Source organism: Caretta caretta, chromosome 4, assembly GCF_965140235.1.
Source record: "Caretta caretta isolate rCarCar2 chromosome 4, rCarCar1.hap1, whole genome shotgun sequence".
NCBI lineage: Eukaryota > Metazoa > Chordata > Testudines > Cheloniidae > Caretta > Caretta caretta.
Window position 1 is genome coordinate 85,545,602 of NC_134209.1, and position 20,153 is coordinate 85,565,754.

The window sequence follows — 20,153 nt, forward strand, 5'->3', positions numbered from 1 at the left end:
ATATCCACCCAGGCTGGGAGGTAAAACTCTGCACATAAACTTTCAAACTCTGGGGCTGCACTGACCAGGGACAGAGACTTTTGGGACTTTGGGTAACTTTGGGTTGCTGAACTCCAGAACCAAAGGGAAAGGACACAGCCCAATTTGCTTGGGGTGGGCTTTTGCTCCTGGGTTGTGTTATGAACTCTGGTGGTGGTGTTTCCCCAACATAATGCCACATTGTTTCTCTCTGTTATTAAAAGGCTTTTGCTACACTCAGACTCTGTGCTTGCGAGAGGGGAAGTATTGCCTCTTAGAGGCGCCCACCGGGGGTAGTATATATTTGTCCCAAGTCACTGGGTGGGGGCTCGAGCAGGTTTTGCATTGTGTTATTGGAATGGAACCCCTAGATATTGAACCCGACCCTTGTTGCTGCCAACTCTGACGGGCAGAAGGGTTACATTTTTTTACAAAAAAGTGTAAGGAACATTGACATCTTGTTGATTACTACTCAGGCAAATAAAGAATGTTTTTGTGAGCCAAATTTCTGTGGTCATTAACAGTGCTGCATGCACACAAAATAACTAAACAGAGGAAAATATTTAAATTGAATTAATTGAATAAAAAAAAGGTTTGTGTTGAATCACAGCAGTCTGCTCATGTTTTCTCCTGGCCAGCAATGTCAATTTCTCAGTATCCAAGTGAATATACTTTACAGAGGAAGTTGTGGGTGCTTTGTGCTGCTGCAACCTCCTCCATCCGGAAGGTTAAATTATGGGCCCTGCTCTGGCTTCTTCTATAGGCTGCTCCAGTAGGGTATAGGTACCATAAAGGAGTCACAGTGGCCTAGGGAGAATTCCCCTAGCCTAGCAGCAGATAGGGCTGATGCCTGCACCTCTGCACGTTCCTTCCCTCCATCTCTCCCCACTCCCCTCACAGTTTAGGCACATGCCGAAGATGGGAGGAGCAGTGGCCATAACAGCTACAGCTATTCTGGTGCTCTAGCTTACACTGTAGGTCACACCAACATCCAAAGCAGGCAGAATACAATAGTTTAAAGTCACCTTTCCACAGGCTGTATCTTCTGTTCTGTCTCTCCTGAGAAACATAACACTAAATCTATCCCAGACTTTCTGCCCTCAGGGGCCTGTTTTCTGACCTACAGAGGAAAAAGCTGCTCCAATTTAGGGATATTCCTAACCTTATATGTCTGCATTATGCTCCATGTGCAATGTGTACAAATCTGGAAAATTTTAATCTATGTGACAAGGTAAAATAAACTTTATCTGTGTTTTTATACAGTGCCCATCATTGTTAATTGAGTGCTCCTGGAGTGCCTGGTAACCTTAAAGATGGGCAAACCAGTTTGAAAACTTTAAGTAAATTGGAGACCCAAGCCTGCAACCCCAAATGGGTTTACTATACTCAATCCCATTCCCTGTTGCAGCAGGATCAGGCCCTTGATCCTCACTCAAAAATAAAGAGCAACAGCTTCCTTTCTGATATGTTTTGTGAGTGTCTGCTACACATTCAGCACACTAAGTCAACAGAATGTGAAACGTATATGTAGACATTAAGGACCAAATTCTGTTTTCACTCTAATGTAAATATGAAGTGACTATTGACTTCAATGGAATTAATCTGGATGTACAACTGAGTGAGAAGAGAATTTGGCCCTAGCTGACTAAAAAGCTATGTGTTTTTAGAGTTTTATTGTGTCTTTAATACTGTTAGAACAAATCACAAAAATAATGGATAATGTATTTTTAATAGACAAATTGTGTTCTGGATTGTTCTGAATTTGAGAAGAACGTTTAGATTCAGAAAACATCTTACTTTTATAATTTTAAAAACTAAAGTATAGTATACTATGTCTTTTATGCTCGTGTGTTCTGGACTTTGCTGCAAAAATGACTGAACGACTCATTTTATTGTTATTAATGTTGCCAGCTCTTCCGATTTTATCTCAAGTCTCAAAACAGTAGTTGTTTTATTTAAAGCCCCAGCTCCTGGAGACAATTGATTACGTAAGAATCGCAGCTTTCCTTTTTAAAGAACAAGAACAATGTATGCTTCTAACCCTCACATTTGCAGAGAAAAGCTTTAAAATAGTAACTAAGTTAGAGTAATATATTTCAAGGCCATAAAGGATGATTACATCATCTAGTCTGACCTCCTGCCCACCACAGGTCATAGGATTTCACTCAGATACCCTTGTACTGAGCCTAATAACTTGTGTTTGACTACAGCACAATGTGGTTAGATGTTAATAGATGTTTGGCTGGGTGTGTGTTTTCCCTCTTTGTGCCACCCCAGCCTTGCGCAGACAGCTGGCACGGCAGACCTCGAGCAAACTGCCCAATGACCCACAAGATCCGTTAAGGGACAAAGGCACCCAAGCCATGTTTAATGTCGATGAAGCACGGTACTAGTATCCCACAGACTCTCCCAGACCACTAATACATGTATGCTCACAACAATGGACCAGCTCAGTGAACGGTGGGACTTTCCATTCCTTCCTAGGCTGGACAAAGATACTCCCTCTGAGATACATCTTTATATCCCGATACAAACAAGTTAAGACTGCCCCTCTGACATAGTTACTGCAGTTACTACTTGTTACCTTGTACATGTTGGTTTGATCAAAACATCTCTATTATGTACTGTCATTCTGACCTTATCATCTGACCCAGGAGGGGTCAGTGTGTTCCTGTTATCCTTGGAGAATGTTTTTGTACCATCCTTGACATCATAATGTTCTGGTACCACTCGATATTGGGATGTGTTTGCATGAGTACTCTGTAACTAGCACTTGTTTGGAATGTGTGTTTTTGCAATATTAGCCCTGTTCTTGCCAGATTCTGTGAGCAGATCCCTCCTCTTACCAAGCCCCTAATACAAGGGCTTATGTCTCAGGTTCTCTTCCTACTACACGCATATCTTCTGAAAAGGCATCCAGTCTTAAGTTGAAGACTTCAAGAGATGGAGAATCCATCACTTTCCTTGGCAGATTAACCATTGGAACAATCACCCTCATTATTAAAAATGTATGCCGTATTTCTAATTTGAATGTATCTGGATTTAACATCCGGCCATTTATTCTTTCTCTACTATATTTAAGAACTCTTTTAGTAGCTGGTATTTTCTTCCCATGAAGATAGTTATACATTGTAATCAAGTCACCTCTTCGTCTTTTTGATAAGTTCTGGTACTCTCTCTAATTTTTCAACAGCCTTTTAAAAATGCGTGCACCAGAACTGGAAACAGTATTCCAGTATCAGTCTTACCAGTGCCATACATAGAGGTAAAATCCCTTCCCTGCTCCTACACACTACTCTGCTCTTCATACATCCACAGCATCACATTGGAAGTTCATGCTGAGTTGTTCACTATGACTCCTAAATCTTTTTCAGTCCTGGCTTTCCAATATACTGTTCCCCATTCTGTAGCACGAAGAATATTCAAAATGAGAAGGCAGGCAAACAGAATCCAATTTTTATCTTATATGTAACATTCCTATTCTCTGTATCTTAAAATGTTGCCATTATTAGGCCATATTAAATGCTAATGTAGTTAATTAGAGGCCATAAAAGTCAGCATGCTCTGATACTTGGGCTAGTCTTTCTAAAAGGTAACCATCATACCCAGGGTTCTAAGAAGTTGTTTTACACAGTCTGATTTCCTCCAAAGCCCAATGAGAATGTGAAATGAGTGGCTTTTCATCCTTGATCTGGATAATGACACTTGACTGGATTTAAGGATTGTAAATCAGTAAGTATTTTCATTACCTCATTACAGTCTTGTCTTCTAATAAAGCTGCAGCCTTTTCCCAGAGAAAACAATGTGTATTCTTTTTATGTTCCTTATGTGCCATATTTTCTATAAAAACAAGACTTTTCAATATTTTCCTCCTAGAAACTCTAGATCCTACATACTCTTAGACCTTTATGGAAATAATTCAAATAGGGCCCACTCCTGTTGTACATTGGGAGGGACAGTTCACTGGTTTGAGCATTGGCCTGCTAAACCCAGGGTTGAGAGTTCAATCCCTGAGAAGGCCATTTAGGGACTGCGGCAAAAATTGGGGATTGGTCCTGCTTTGAGCACAGGGTTGGACTAGATGACCTCCTGAGGTCCCTTCCAACCCCCATATTCTATGTGGCATGGGTGGTTCCACACCACTTCAAAAGGCACACAGCCACCTAACATTTCCTCTTTCCAAGGGAATGATGTTTCCTCTGTACCAGAGTATCTAGGAATGATTTCAGAAAGGCAGTTTGCATGCACCTATGGATTAAGAAGAAGAATACTTGCTTACCTACTTCCCAGAAGTATTGTTTTTTAAAGTAATTTGGAAAGGAAAAATGCTACATACAGTGTGTGCTAAGTAATGTTCAAAAATATTATCTGAAAGTAAATACTATGGAATCATCTATGAGATGCTGACAACATGTAACAGATGAAGTTTGATCACACATGGACAACTATCCCCTATACTTAGCAAGTAACTTTATAAAACTATCAACAATTTTCTTTGTACATTACACAGGTAGTGACAGGGTTTAACGTCCATTGGGGTTCTCTCCTAATAAGAGGAACTAGAAAGCCACCCAAACTTTTTTCAACAAGAAAAAAAGCACTGCTCTGTTCTGACACTGATATAAATCTTAACAGCAAGAAGAGTTAAAATAAATAGGATGTTGATTCATCATTTAAACATCTACTATCAACTGCCACTAATTTCTTAGTTAACCTCTGCTTATTGTTCTTGATAATTACATATGCTGAAACTAAATGCCTATAATTGATATTTCATTTAATGAAGCATTTTGAAAGAATATCCTGAGAGAATGTAGACAATGAAGAACATATACCAGCTGTTTAGGTTCCAGGAGTTCCAGGGGCAGGACTGGACCAGTAATAAAAAGGAAGGGTAATAAACTGTAATGTGTGCAGTTCAGTTTTAATATTAAACATTCACACATACGGGATGAAAACAAAATACACAACAGAAATGTGAACATTTGACATTAAAATATGGTATTTTGAACACTTAAATATCTTTATAGATTCATGGGGTTAGATGGGACCTCAAGGTTCATCTACTCTAACCCTCTGCCAAGATGCAGGATTTGTCATGTCTAAGGCTACGTTTTAGTCACGGGTATTTTTAGTCAAAGTCATGGACAGGTCACTGGCAGTAAACAAAAATTCACAGCCCGTGACCTGTCCATGACTTTTACTAAAAATACCTGTGACTAGAACTGGGGTGGCGGTGCGGGTGCTCGGGGGTGCGGGTGCAGTCCCGTGATGCTGTGGGTGATGGACCGGGAGTCGACTGGTGCTGCGGGGGCGGGGTGGAGGACGGAGGACTGGGCCATGGCGCACAGCCCGGGACTCCCACTGGTGCTGGTGGGGGAGGGTTGGCGGGGCTGACAGGTGCTCCCTATCCAGCTCCCTGTCCCTGCAGCTCCAAGGCAGCAGAGGGGTACAAACGCCGGCTGCCACAGTTCCCATTGGCCAGGAACCACAGCCAATGGGAGCTGCGGGGGCAGAGCCTGTGGGGGAAGGCAGCTTGCAGCACAAAGCCTCGCCCAGCCCCTCCGCTGCCGAGGAGTTGCAGGGCCATACCAGTGGGAGCCCCCCACTGCAAGGTAAGTGCCCCTCCCCACCCCATACCCTCAACCCCTACCCCCTGAGCCAGCACCAGCCACTGAGGTAATGGAAAATCACAGAATCCGTGACCTCCATGACAGACTCGCAGCCTTAGTCATGTCTAAAACATGCAAAAGAGATGGCTATTCAGCTATCTTTTGAAAACTTCCAGTGGAAGAGCTTCCAAAACGTCCCTACACTGTCTGTTTCATTGTCCTACTTTTCCTACAGTTAGGAAGTTTTTCCAGAGATTTAATCTAAATCTGCTATGCTGTGGTTTGAACACACTGCCTCTTGTCCTGCCCTGAAAAGAGAGAACAACTTTTCTCCATGTTTTTTTTTATATGGTAGTTTTTCCAGTATTTGAAGACTATCATGTCTCCCCTCAATCTCCTCTTTTCCAAACTAAACAGACCCAGTTCCTTCAGCTTTTCCTCGTATGGCTTGCTTTTCAGCCCTTTGATTACCTTTGTTGCTCACCCTCTGGATCCTTTCCAGTTTCTCCATAACCTTGCTGGAGAAATTGGACACATTACTTCAGCTGAGGCCTAAACAGCACTAAGTAGGGTGGTACTATCACCTCCTGTGACTTGCATGCTATGTCTCTGTTAATGCAATCTAAAAATCACATTTGTTTTTGCAACAGCATCACATTGCTGACTCATGCTGAGGTTGTGATCCACCACAACTCCCACATCCTTCTTAGGAGTGCTACTGCCAAACGAGTTATTCCCCATTCTGTATTTGTGCATTTGGTTTTTCATCCTTAAATGCAGCACCTTACCGTTTGTCTTTGTTGAATTTCATTTTACTGCCTATAGTCCACTTTTCAAATTTATCAAGATTCCTTTGAATTTTAGTTCTATTCTCCAAATTGCTGGCAACCCCCCCACCCCCCACAAACTTCATGTCATCTGCAAATTTGATCAGTATGCTCTCTATTCCTATACCTAGGTCATTGATAAAGATGTTAAACACCACCAAACCCAGAACACATCTCTGTGGAACCCCACTTGACAACTCCCTTCAATCTGACATCATTCCACTAATAGTTACTCTTTATTTGCGGTTGTTTAACCAATTATGTATCCACTTAATGGTAGTTCCACCAAGCCAAGATTCTCTATCTTGCAATGTCAGAATGTCATGTGGGACTGTGTCAGAAGACTTGCTGAAGTCCAGGTATATTATGTCCAGCACATTCCCTCTGTCCACCAAACCAGTTGCCCTGTCAAAGAAGGAAATCAAGCTGGTCTGGCATGATTTGTTCTTGGTAAATCTAAGCTGGCTGCTAGTGATTTCCCCTTCATTCTCCAGGTATTCACAAACTGAATGTTTTATACATTGCTCTAGTAGCTTTCCAGACAGCAGCACCGGACCTGGGCGGCGGAGGCGGGGTGTCAAGGGGCCATCGCCCTCCCACTTTTTGAAAGTGGACAGGCCTGGTCCATCCACTTTTTGCCACAGCAGATCCTGATGCCTCTCCCCAGTTCCCTGTCCAGGGCAGATGGAGGTGGAGGGTCTGCACCGGCTGCCCACAGCTGCCCCGTGGCTCTTACCCGGCCATGGTAAGAGCCGCGCGGGCAACTGTGGGGAGCCTGGGTCCCTCCACCTTCCCTTGGCAGGGGGGTTGGGAGGCATGGACACGGGTAGAGGGCTTGGCCAGGGCCTCAGGGGGAAGAGGAGTCGCAGGGCCTCTGGGCCCCCAAACGTTTGGGGAGGCTCTGCCATTCTTGTTTCCATGTATCCAAATCAGGCTGACTAGCTTATAGTTCCCCAGCTCCTCCTTTCCCCTCTTTCTAAAGATGGGCACTACTTTAGCTCTTCTCCAGTCTTCCAGGAATTCTCCAGTTATCCATAAGTGTGCAAGTATTATTGCCAGTGGCTCTGAGTGGCTAATTCCTTCAGGACCCTTGGGTGAATACCAGCAGGCCCCACTGATTTCAATTCATTCAAATTGGTGAGAAGATTTCTAGTGTGTTCTTTACTTACACTGCAGTGCAGATTCCACAAGCAATTGAGAGGAACACAGTCAATGTTTGAAGGTCAAAATTTAATCTATCTTAAAATTCTTATAATCCAATGGGGAAAGTTTCCTGGATCCTTTTAAAAATATTTTTATTTTTTAAAATATCTGCAATTCCATCACCATAAAATTAGACATTAAATCCATAGACACTAGTTTTTTAGAACCAATAAAATATATTGGACCAATGAGAAGAGAAGATGGCCCAATATGTTATGACTCCCTACTTGCTCTGAAATGGAAATTAACTAAGAAATGTTACTCCTAGAGATTTGATGAGTTTGTGGTAACTGACTTCCCTCACAGAATCAGACGACAGACCATGTCGGTTTTTTGCAAATAATTTTTTACTGCAGGGACAACTAGCAAATTGAGCACAGAACTAGCAGTCAGAAGACTTAGTTTCAAATCACAGGTCTACCACTTAATGTGTAAGCTTAGGCAAGTTAAATATAACTTTTCTATTTAATAGAGTCAATTAAATGAGATCAGTTAACGTTTTGAAGTTTTAAAACGAATATAAAAACTGAAAGAAAGACATGCAACATTGGATGATCTTGACTGAATTATTATGGGGATTTAAATGAGGTAGGGCAGGCATTCTATGCAAAAAGGTCTCCCTCTCTCATTGAAAAGAGTGGAGCTGTTGATTTAAAAAAAAGACAAAGGGAGCATCAAGGCTGGCATCACTGCTGGGGCAAACGGATTAGGAACTTTATCCAAGAAGGCCTCCATCCTGTAAAGAATTAAGCATGTGCATAATGTTACATATAACAGTAATCCCATTGAAGTCTATGGGACTAGTCATGTTTGTAAAATTATGCTCATGCTACAATCTTTGCAGGATCCTGGCACAAAGGACTAGAAAATGGTCTCAATGCCCGTGGGGGAAATGAGAGGAAGATGAGGCTGACGCCCAAGTTATTAGCCTCGATGACAGAAAGGATGGTGTATTGTTATCAACTCTTCTGCTAGTACACATACAAGGATGTTTTCTAAAGGTAAGGTAACACTATGTATGCTAAAATGATTAAACAAGAACAGCCACATTAATTTCAGGCAATTAATTTCAGTTCAATCTTCCATCCATCCAAAGCAGCTGAATACCCATGGGATATGAATAGGGAGGTAGCCAAATTCATAGATGGCACAGGGGGGCTTGTAATTTCTCAGCCGGGGGAGTCCACTTGTCAGACTTGGGAGCAGATATGTTTTTGGCCAATATTAAAGAAGCCATCAGCAGATGTCTGGAACCTGGCTAGGTAAGTGGGAGAGGCAGGCAAGCTAATTGCTGGTGCCTCCTTGGGGTAGATGTCTGGTGTAGGTACGCTGTAAGGAAGGGATACAATGGTCAGATAAAATGGACTTGCAAAGGATTTAAAGGAGGTATTCTCTAAAGGAGTGGAAATGGGGGTGTGGGGACAGATTCAAGGCTCCTGTGTCTGGTACATCAGGAAATCAACCCACCCTCCTTTACTTTTATTCAAGGAGAGGGGTAGCGAGGTCCCAGCAGTGGGTTGGCTGGGGACCAGGATGGGTAAAGGAGGAAGGCTGAGAGCAGGCCTTCCCCCACCCCCAGTATATATTGAAATGCTTATGAAATTATCTGCACTGTACAATTGTATCTGCCAGGTACTCCCAGACATTTAGGAATAAAGTTGTGACCTTTAATTATATCTTATCCTGTGGCTCCTATCCTCCTTCCAGCATAGCCGGACAAGAGAAACTGATTTCCTGTCCTTTCACTTGCTTTCTCCTCACTCTTTTCCCTCTCCTCTCTCAGCTATTGTCTTATTTATAACTCATCACTAAGTAATGGGGCTGTAACTTCATGCAGGACTGTAACATCTAACTTCTCATCCTTGGTCTGAGGACACAGACACATTTTTTATGTTAAGCACAGTCTTTTCAGCAATGTCTAGTTCAGCAGTGGCGACAAGGATGATGCGGGTGGTGAATGCAACTGAACATAGTTGAAGTAAAATATGTAATAGTACATTTTAAAAACCCAGTAAATTAAAGTTGCGAAGTCAGGTACTTGTAATTTAGGACATGTCCAAACAGCCTGGGAGCAGAACATCTCCTGAATGAAGCAGGGTCTTGTGGAAAACTTAGCATGTGATCATGTGTTTGGAGGCTATCATAATACATACATACAAGGGGGCTGAATTAAGGTTTGACTTAGATTTTAGCAATTAAATTCCCTGAAGATTCCATTTACAATAAACATGCTCCAGGCTGGGACTGAACAAGACCTTCTTGGCAATTGCAGCTCTAGGATACTCCAGGATATATCAGATCTGGGCATCTAAACTGAGAGCAGGGAGACTGCCTCTCCTGTGCTCTCAGTGAACCTGTTGCTGGGCAGCATGGAGGGGCAAGCTGCCAGAATCAAATACAGAGGGGGCAAAAGCCAGACCTGTGAGGCTCACAGGACGAATAGATTTGAACAAGGAGCATGATAAGGGGACAGTATGGCATAAATTGGGACTGAGGAGGGGAGAGGGAAACTGGAATACTGGGAATTGAGATGGAGGTGGAGAGTAGGAGCCAAAGGAAGTTGGACTGGCTATGTAAGGAGGCTGGAACTGGGAGTTGGGAGGCAACAAGGGACTGAGCTCAGATGAAGAGCTGGAGGAAACTGAGATTGGTTGGGGAAGGAGACTAGGACTGAGAACCAGTGAGGTGGGGAAAGAAAGATGTGGGGAGGGGGGGACAGATGTGATGAGGAGAGAGGGCATGGGGGGAGAACTGGAACTGGCTGGGCAGTGGACAGCTGGGGGAGTGGACAGTGAGATTGGACAAGGGCCCTGTGGTAGGAGATTGGGAGCCAGTGAGAATGGGGAACGTGGGTAGGGGAGTCAACTAGAGGCCAGAGTGGAGACAGAGACAAATATGATGAGGAGCTGGAAGGGGAGGAAACTGGTACTGGGAATCCAGAGTGGTGTAAGTAGGACCGGCTGAGCAAGGAGAATGGGACTGGGATGAAAAGTCATAGGAGCGGAGACTGGGTCTGGCTAAATGAGGATATTGGGTCTGGAATGAAAAAAGTGAGGAGAAGAGACAGGACTGGGACAAGTTGTAGTCGACAGGGTAGAAGGGGTCATACTTAGAGGGAATGTGTACAACTGTCTGTGCCTACTAGAGCCTGGAATTGAACCTAAGATCCCAGAGTCTCACCATTCTTCTGCTGTTAGTAAATATCTGTGAAACCCACTGGCAAAGTGTGTATCTCATCCCCTTCTAGTGCTGGTCCATGCAGAGGATGACAACCTACTAATGTTATCAGTTACTCTGTCAGCTCAAGTGGCAAATATCAGTGTGGTGGATCTAAATGTTCCAACCCTGCTACTGACCCACGTGGGTGTCAATATGCCACCACATGATAGAAATACTGTTTCAGTCTGCTTTTATAAAAATTCTGAAAATTACACACAAAAAGCCCTGTGTTAAAAGAGGGATCAGGAACAAAGCAAAGTTCACAGACATGGTCATAGTGAGCACTCAACAGCAGCAACAGACGAGGATGAGGCTAATGCTATTCCATATGATCAGATATATATGTATACCAGATAGGCGTTACTGGTATTAGAATTACAATTTTTGCTTAAAGTTGAAATAAATTCTTAGTTCAGACTTATGGCAAAAGAGGCCAAAATAAAACATATAAATCCAAGTGAAAATCATCAGACAAACTAAAAACAGTGAATAAAAATAAGCAACCTCTCACAAACGTCCAAAATAGCACAAGCAGAATACAGAGAAATGCCTTAGATCATCATAACAGCAACTATTTTGAATTCTAATTTACCTGAAAGAATTGCTCCACAGACGAATGACCCGACAGAATGAAAATGTAGACAATCACTTTTTGTTGTTGGACAATCAAATCTGACGTCATAGCTACATATAGACAATTTCTACCCCAACCTTCTAGGCCTGTCAGGACATGCCTAATCCACAGCATGCTTCCGCTCAGCCCCCAAATCCTTCATAAGACCCTCTTGGTAAGCACTCCATTGTATCAGACTCTGCAAAGATTATAGGGTCCATGTAGTCAATGAGTTACCTTTCCTGTGGGCTGCTCCCTTCCGGGCACTACATATACTGATCAAGTTCTGGTCTGCACTAAAAAGTTAGATTGAGCCAGTGTAGGCAGTGTTAGGTCAACGGAAGAATTTTTCTGTCAACCTAGCTACCACCTCTTGGGGAGGTGGATTACTTATCCTGACCCCTCCTGTCAGTGTAGGTAGTGAATACACTGAAGTGCTACAGTGGTGAGCTTCAGTGCTTCAGCTGTGCTGCTGTAAGCATTTCAAGTGAAGACAAACCCCAAGCATTAATGTTGCTCCAAGAAAATTAGCTCACCAGAAATCTCCTCTGCAGCTGCTATTGTGGCAGGACAGAGAGTTACAGGCATCTGAAGCACTGTACTGCCATGGAGGAAGGGAAGGAAGGAAGGTAGCTGTATGGGGTGGAGGTATTCTCAGAACCAGAAACTGGTTTAACAAACACCAGCACGAGCAATTAGTTTAATATGGAAAAATCTGCCTTATTCATCCTGATGGTGGAATGCTGAGGAAAAAACCTCAACCTTTGCATGTTGAAACTTATGGACCTTCTTCATGCATACGCAAGGTATTTTTGTGCAAGGGAGAACTTAGCCCTTGGGACCACATCATCCATATGAAATGAGGACACAACATGGTTCATAGATCTGAACAGTGTTGAGGGGATTCTCAAGCTACTGAATTCTCTTAATTGAGAACAAGCTTAATTCAAACAGCATGAATAGAGATGAAAATAAGAAGTAACCAATAATTAGATCACATCCATTTCAGAATTCTTTTCATGCACCAGTACTCTTACATAAAACACTTTTTGGCCAATTACCTCCCATCCCATATGTTAAAATAATTAGCAACAATTGCTCAAAGGAAGGGCGTAGTAATTGTCAATTTATTTTTAGGTGTTTACAAACTATGCATGGATTTTGTTATAGTAATTATCCTTGTTTAATAAAAGTAAGTCATTAAACAAATCACACACATGTACAGTAATATTCACTACAAAGAAAGCCAACATGATGCTTAATAAATTACCATGAATCACTCCTGGAAGCAGGATACCTGATTAGCTAAACCAATGGTATGATCTAGTATGGCAGTTACTAGGATCCTGTGATTTATTAACACCAAATTTTATCCGTATATAAGAGGACAAAGGGCAAAGTATAAAGAGAATGGCCCATTACACTGAAATAGGAAATAAATATATATTTATATCTAAGCCTTCTTTCTCGCCCCCTGTCTCTACTTTTATCCATTGTGGCACTTTGCAGAGGCCATAAACAATGATAATTCCCAAGGCATATTTGATTTCATTTCTTTGGAGACTACAAAGACTTATATTATTCAACAAGCAACCCCTATTTTCTCAATAAGGCCTATGTATACATATTAAATAGGAGTGAGAGAATAGAGAAAATTCTATTGGCAAGAACCCAAAGATTCCCAAACACAACATAATCTTAGTAAGGGCTTGCCTGCACAGGGAAATTTTCTGGCATACTTATTTCACTATAGTTATACTAGTGTAGACCAGCCAGTATACTAGAAAAAAATCCAGGCACCTGAGCAGTATAATTAAGCTGACCTAAGTTCCTGTGTAGACAGCACTAGGTCATCGGAAGAATTCTTCCAACAACCTAGTTACCATTCTTCAAGGAGGTGGATTACCTACACGGACAGGAGAATCCCTCTCATTGGAGTAGGCTACGTCTACTCTGTAGTGTTTTAAATGTATACAAGCCGAAGTCCCCACTCTAATTCCAGAATAAGTGTCTTTTTCCAGTTTAGTTTATACCATTTTCAAAGTGACACAAGCTAAACTACACAAAGCCACACTTATGCTGGAATAAGGGTGTCCACATGGGGAATTATGCCAGTATAACTATGGAAGTATAATTATGTTGGTAAATTTCCATATGCAGACAGCCCCTAAGTAAAACTGGCTGAAATGCAGTTTTCTCTGGTTGAGTTTGTTCTTCCCAGACACAGTTAAGCCACCACAGGGGCCAACAATCTGATCTGAATCTTATCTAAAAAGTAGACTACAATTTCTCACAGTGTAAAACATTCAACTCTGTCACTTGACAACCAGGATGCTTATCCACTACAAGTCTGTCCAGCCACTGGGGTGGTTCTGCTAATAGGAATGATTTTCAATTTCAGAATGGCTGGAGTGGGCCATCACAAAATTTGGATTTTTAAAAGGATTTGGCATGTTACTAGCTCTGGCTCAAAGTAAGGGGTTTAAAATCAACTTTGGCAAGTTAATGATTATAAAAATGTTAGTTTGTTATTTTTCTCTCTTTCAAAGATTCCTGTACATCACTCAACCTTTGGCTTTAGAATTTCTGCCATAAGATCAGCCATCAAATCAACACGGTAATAAGACTTCATTTTCACATATTAAATTCCTCAGCACTGTATCATAATTTATAAATTGAGAAAGGGAAATCCCCAACCAAATTATACTAGACAGTTAATGAACACACCTTACTATGCATCACCATTAAAGTCTTTTTCATACTCCCTTATGAGGCAGTTAAGTTAAAAAAATGTGAACAGATTTTCTAAAAGTATGATAAATCTTTGCATGAGCAACTGCTGAATGAATAGCATGAGATTTTATCAGCAATGTATGTATGGAATAAAAATTAGGAATAAAATGGCAGTTGCGGGGAATTAATTGGAGACATGGTGTTCACAAAAACAATCTTTGGATCCAAAGTCCTTGTTCTGTGTACAATTTACACAACTCTAATACAGAAAATTCTACACAGTGGCACAAATAAATACACTGCCACAAAGACTGAGTTAAAACAAAACCAATTTTTTTTGTTGATCTTAAGAAAATATGTAATACTATACCGTGCGAGAATAAGATTACTACTGTATCATGCTAAGTTTATTGCACACAGAGTATAGACCTTTTCAGTGTAAAAGGAACATGACTGGTTCAAAACCAGCAAAGCCAAGCTGAAGCTCCGTTTGCTTCAGTATCTGTACTATACAGTAGCAGCTATGGTGGATAAAGACAAAAGCAAAAGCAACGAACAGGTACATTTTTTTAACTTGGCAATTGTTTTCTGCTATGTGGCCAGAGCAGTTCAGACCTTTGGATATGTACCTCCCTGGTTGTCACCCAAGCAGGAAGCTTCCAATCACAGAAAGATGCTCACACCTCTTATCTCTCACTCACTCATGCTTGTTGTCTCTCCAGCAGTTTACTTCCAAAGCTAAATATCCTATCCTGCTCTTCCTATGACACTACCCTGTCTACCCAAGTCATGAGTGCAATGGCTGTCTGCACTGCTCTGGCCATGTTCAAGAAACAGCTGCTACTGATCTACAGAAAAAACAGCAGAAACGAATGCCTAAGTCACATCCAGAAAGAAACACGCCTACTGTCCACATGGATCTGACCACAATGCAGCAATATTTTTATACTTGGTTAATTAAAATTCACAGGATGAAAGTAAAGCAACAAATAGAACAAAACACATATGTGTCTCATGTATTTTACTCTTCCAATTTGCTTTTCATGTGACAAATTTGAATGATACAACCTGACAGGAATTTACATTAAACTCCAGAAACTACACCACAAATCTTGAAACAATTAATTTTGTTTTCTAAATGCTGAAAATTATTTCTGTACCTGCATTATAAATAGGAACTGCATAGAGATGAAAAAAAGAACATGAACTCTTGGAACAATTTTATTAATCCTGGAAGCCACACTGGGACTAGACAAGAACAGGCATATTCAAGCTGGTACCACCCTGAGGCAGAATCTGATAATCAATGATGACATTGTTTTGGACTAGGTATGATGTATATCTTTCTCATAACCATACAGCTAAGGGTAGCCTAGAATTCCTCCTTACCTGTAAGGGGTTAAGAAGCTCAAATAACCTGTGCTGGCACTTGACCAAAAGGACCAATAGGGAAAGAAGATACTTTCAAATCTTGGGGGGGGGGGGGGCTGAAAGGGGGGAGGCTTTGTTTTGGTGTTCTCTCTTGGGAAGCAGAGAAGCATCAGGTCAGAAAACTCCTTCTCCTATAAACCATCCTAAAGTCTCTCATATTATAAAAATTGTAAGTCAAAGCCAGGCAAGGCGTGTTAAATTCTTTTGTTTTGCTTGTGAATTTTTCCTTTGCTGGAGGGAGGTTTATTCCTGGTTTTTGTAACTTTGAAACTAAGCCTAGAGGAACTTCTGTTGTGTTTTTGAATCTTTTGTTACACTGTAAAGTTATTTTCCATCCTGATTTTACAGAGGTGATTTTTACCTTTTTTAAAAATAAAATCCTTCTTTTAAAGAACCTGACTGATTTCTCTATTGTCCTAAGACCCAAGCGTTTATACTTAAACTTTATAACCAATTGGTTAGGATATTATTCTTAAGCCTCCCCAGGAAAGGGGGTGTAAGGGCTTGGGGGGATAGGAACTCCAATGGCCCTTTCCCTGATTCTTTGTTAAATCACTTGGTGGTGGCAGCATACCCCCCAAGGGCAAAGAATTTGTGCCTTGGGGAAGTTTTAACCTAAGCTGGTAGAAATAAGCTTAGGGGGGTCTTTCATGCGGGTCCCCACATCTGTACCCTAGAGTTCAGAGTGGGGAGGGAACCCTGACAATCTTCTTGAAGATTTTATAATACTGAATATGCTATGTATAGACACGTGATTAAAATGTGTAATGAACTAGAATTAAATTGTCATGAATCTTACTGGACAGTTATCACATGTTAAAACTTGTAAAGATGATGCAGTGTGTTTTAAAACTGGTTGTATGTTTCATAGAATACTGTGAAGACATACCATATATACTCGTTCATAAGCCGAATAAATTTTTGGTAAAAAAGTGATGCATCAAAGAGCAGGGGGCAGCATATAAACAGGTCTACACCAAAATTTGATGATTTTAAACTGTATGAAATCACTGAATTGAATATCTAATATATTGTTGTTTTGTTTACCTGGAGCATCTGCAGGCATGGAGCCCCTCAGTTCCCTGTGGCCACTTCCCACAGCTCCCATTGGCTGGGAACGGCGAACCACGGCCATAAGGAGCTGAGGGGCTCCATGCCTGCAGACACTCCAGGTAAACAAATGTCCTGACCCGGCTTACCCTGAAAGGCTGGAAGCCAAAGTTTGCCGACCCGTTTATTGATGTCAGTACTGCAGCCTTTTAAAGTTGCAAAGGCTTTGTTTAGTGGACTAGATTGGCTGGAAAGGAATACTAAAAGAGCAGTGCTGCAGATCTGCATGACATTTGACCCATGCATTTCACAAAGTATAACACGCAGAAAATATAACGTGCAGAATCGATGGACTCTCTAATAAAATTGAAATAGCCTGTCATCCCCACAGACATGCCAATCTACAGGGCTGCTTTGAAATAAACAAAGAATAATAATAATTTGACAGTGATAAAACAGGTGTCATCCTATATAAAGTCCTACAAAATCTATAACTACAATAATAATAATCTGTTTTCATACTAGTATTTAAAATGAACGGTGAAAGAAAAAGGTCTGCTTATCACACAACGTTCAAACTTAAAGTTGTTGAACATGCAAAAGCAAACAATAATTGTGCCACTGCTCGTGAATTCTGTATCAATGAGAACAAGTAAGAGAATGGTGGAAAAAAAACCCCAACACTAAAAGACATGCCAAGAAGCAAGAAAAAATGTCCAACGAGGTGTGCTTCATTTCCTGAGCTAGAGAAAGATCTCAATAAGCGGGTTGTTGAATGTCGACAAAATGGGTACATTGTCACTAGAACTGGAATTAGTCTGCGTGCTCTGCAAATGTCGAAAGATGACACATACAAGTCAGTAAAGCCATTAATGTTTGTCCCATCAGCTGGTTGGTACACTCGCTTCATGAACTGTCATAATCTCTGTTTTTGGCAGCGAACAAAGATAGTGCAAAAGCTGCCGAAGATCTGGAAGAAAAAAATCAAATCTTTCCAAAGGTTTATTATAAAATATCAAAAAGAATATGCATTTGAATTGTCACAAATAGGAAATATGGACGAAACACCGATGACATTCGATCTCCCGAGCAACAGAATGGTAACCAATGTTGGTGAAAAAACAGTTTTAATTAAAACCACTGGCCACGAAAAAATCCATTTTATGGTGGTTTTATCCTGTTTGGCGAATGGATCACAGCTCCCTCCTGTTCTTATTTTTAAAAAGAAAAACCTTGCCTAAAAACAAGAAATATCCTGCTAGTGTCATCGTACGTGCACATGAAAAGGGATGGATGGATGAAAGTGGAACTATTGAATGGCTGGAAAAAGTGTGGAATAAGAGACCAAGACCACTTTTCAAGAAACCTGCTATGCTCGTCTGGGACATGTTCAAGGCACACAAGACGGATGAGGTGAAAAAAAATGGCCAAAAATATGAAAACTACTTTGGCTGTAATACCTGGAGGCTTAACTTCAGTGGCGCCACTTCCCATAGCTCCCATTGGCTGGGAACGTCAAACCACGGCCACTGGGAGCTGTGTGCCTGCAAACACTCCAGGTAAACAAAATGTCCCGACCTGCCAGCAGCTTACCCTGATGGGCCGGGAGCCGAAGTTTGCCAACCCCTGAAATACAGGGTCGGCTTATGAAAGGGTCATACAGTTTTTACTATTTTTACCTATCCATCGTGGGAGGGTTGGCTTACAAATGAACGGGCTAATGAATGAGTATATATGGTAATTTTGACTCTTAAAAGGTCACCATAAACATTAAATATATGGGTCATAGTTCATGACTCACAGAAAATAACTGGACTCATAAAAATATCTCATTTTGCACAGATGCCAGATGGAAAAACCTGATGAGCATGAAGGCTGAGTAATCATATCCTCAGATGTGCCTCTGAAAGAACAGCATTTGTATGTATTCTAAAGTAGTAGTAAGAGTCATCCAGTCACCAAATAATGATCTCTAAGTAATCAGAGGTCTAAAATAGTATTCCAACTTTTCAATAAAACATGGGGCATTATTTAAAGAATGAAGAATGTAATATGCTAAAATGAATATAATTGAAAGGTCTGTAATAAAGTAAACAAGATGCTGACTTAACCTAGTCATAAATGCACTCTGACATTATGATTAGTTGTTTTATATTTGGGTATTAATCCCACCCACCATTTCACTCTGTGGCCTGTCGAACTGATCTGGTCAACTTCTCCCTCAGCGAACTGCAATAATCTTGAAAGGATGATCATTTTGATAATTTCTAAATACATTTTTAAAAGTATAGTTCACTCAGCACATGAACATCATTTTTGTTGCCCAAATACAGTACTTCAGGGTTTGAAACAAATACCAGACACCAACAAGTGAAGATACTAAACCAACTCTCTTAAGGCTTATATGAAAAACATGGATCTTCTTTCCGCAATCAGAGTTTAAGATAAGAGCAGTGACCTGATGAGAAATACACTCATTGTCATAACCCCAAGTCCTCTGGTATTTCTAATAGGTTGCTTTCCTTCATACCTGATTAAGGACACCACCTTTTGTGCTATTACTAATATTGTCCAATCAATGTGGGAGTCTCTCTCCACGCCTTACCTCCTGTAAGAGATAGCTTCTCTCTTCCTTCCCTTCCTAGGAATGGCCCTGCCTCCACAAATCCCTTTCTAATGTGAGCGAGGGGACTCCTGTCTCCCTCCTCCCACCCTGTTCCTGTTGCGGAGAAGCTGTTGTGAGGGTCAGGGGAATACTCTCTTACCATCCTACTACTCTGTCCCTGGATGCTTGGAAAGAGAAAGGTATCTGCTATTTCACTCTACCCCTTTCCCTCCTTTCACCTGTTTTTTTAGGTCCTCCTCTCTTCTGGATCATGAGTGCCTTTATTGCTGGTCAAATCAGCAGCAGAGTGAAACCGACAAGATCCTTATTAGTTGTAACAAAGACCCCGATCATTTCCATGGCTGCTGATCAGAAAGATACAGGTTGCTGTTGCTGGGTGGTGCATAGGGAAAGCAAAGCCATGGTCCCATCTCTCAATCCATCTCTTCCCATCCCCTTTTTGACACCACCGGTGTCCCAAAAAAGTGCTAGGAAGGAGCAAGGACTACATTCCCCTGCCACTCAGCAGTGGCCTGGGGGGTGGGGGCTTGGGGAGAATATTTAGAAACTGCTTATCCCTTCCATGCCCATTCAAGGACAGCTACAACTCTTTGCGTTACTTTAAAATAAACAAAGATTTGGTTGCATGGTAAGCAGATATAAGATGAGCTGCTTCAGCACACACACAACCTTCTCATGGATAAATTAAGAAATTACAATTCTCTTCAGATAGCTTTTACAAAAACTCTGCTTCCATAAACTTATTTCTTCTTTAAAATGCTCCTGTCAAAAGCATTTTCTTTCTAGGCTTGGGTTTTTGTTTCTGTATTTTTTCCAAATCA

The 20,153-nt window shown here is 41.3% G+C and overlaps 1 protein-coding gene and 1 long non-coding RNA gene across 3 annotated transcripts in view; one reads left to right on the plus strand and one right to left on the minus strand.

The window, feature by feature from the left end:
• Nucleotides 1–18,803, plus strand: part of LOC142071913 (uncharacterized) — a 248,828-nt gene extending 230,025 nt beyond the window's left edge. The window contains exons 5-6 of the long non-coding RNA XR_012668146.1: nt 15,401–15,554; nt 18,549–18,803. This is a non-coding gene — a long non-coding RNA (uncharacterized LOC142071913). The remainder of the gene's footprint in view (nt 1–15,400; nt 15,555–18,548) is intronic.
• Nucleotides 1–20,153, minus strand: part of VEGFC (vascular endothelial growth factor C) — a 141,783-nt gene that overhangs the window by 99,338 nt on the left and 22,292 nt on the right. The window lies entirely within an intron of this gene.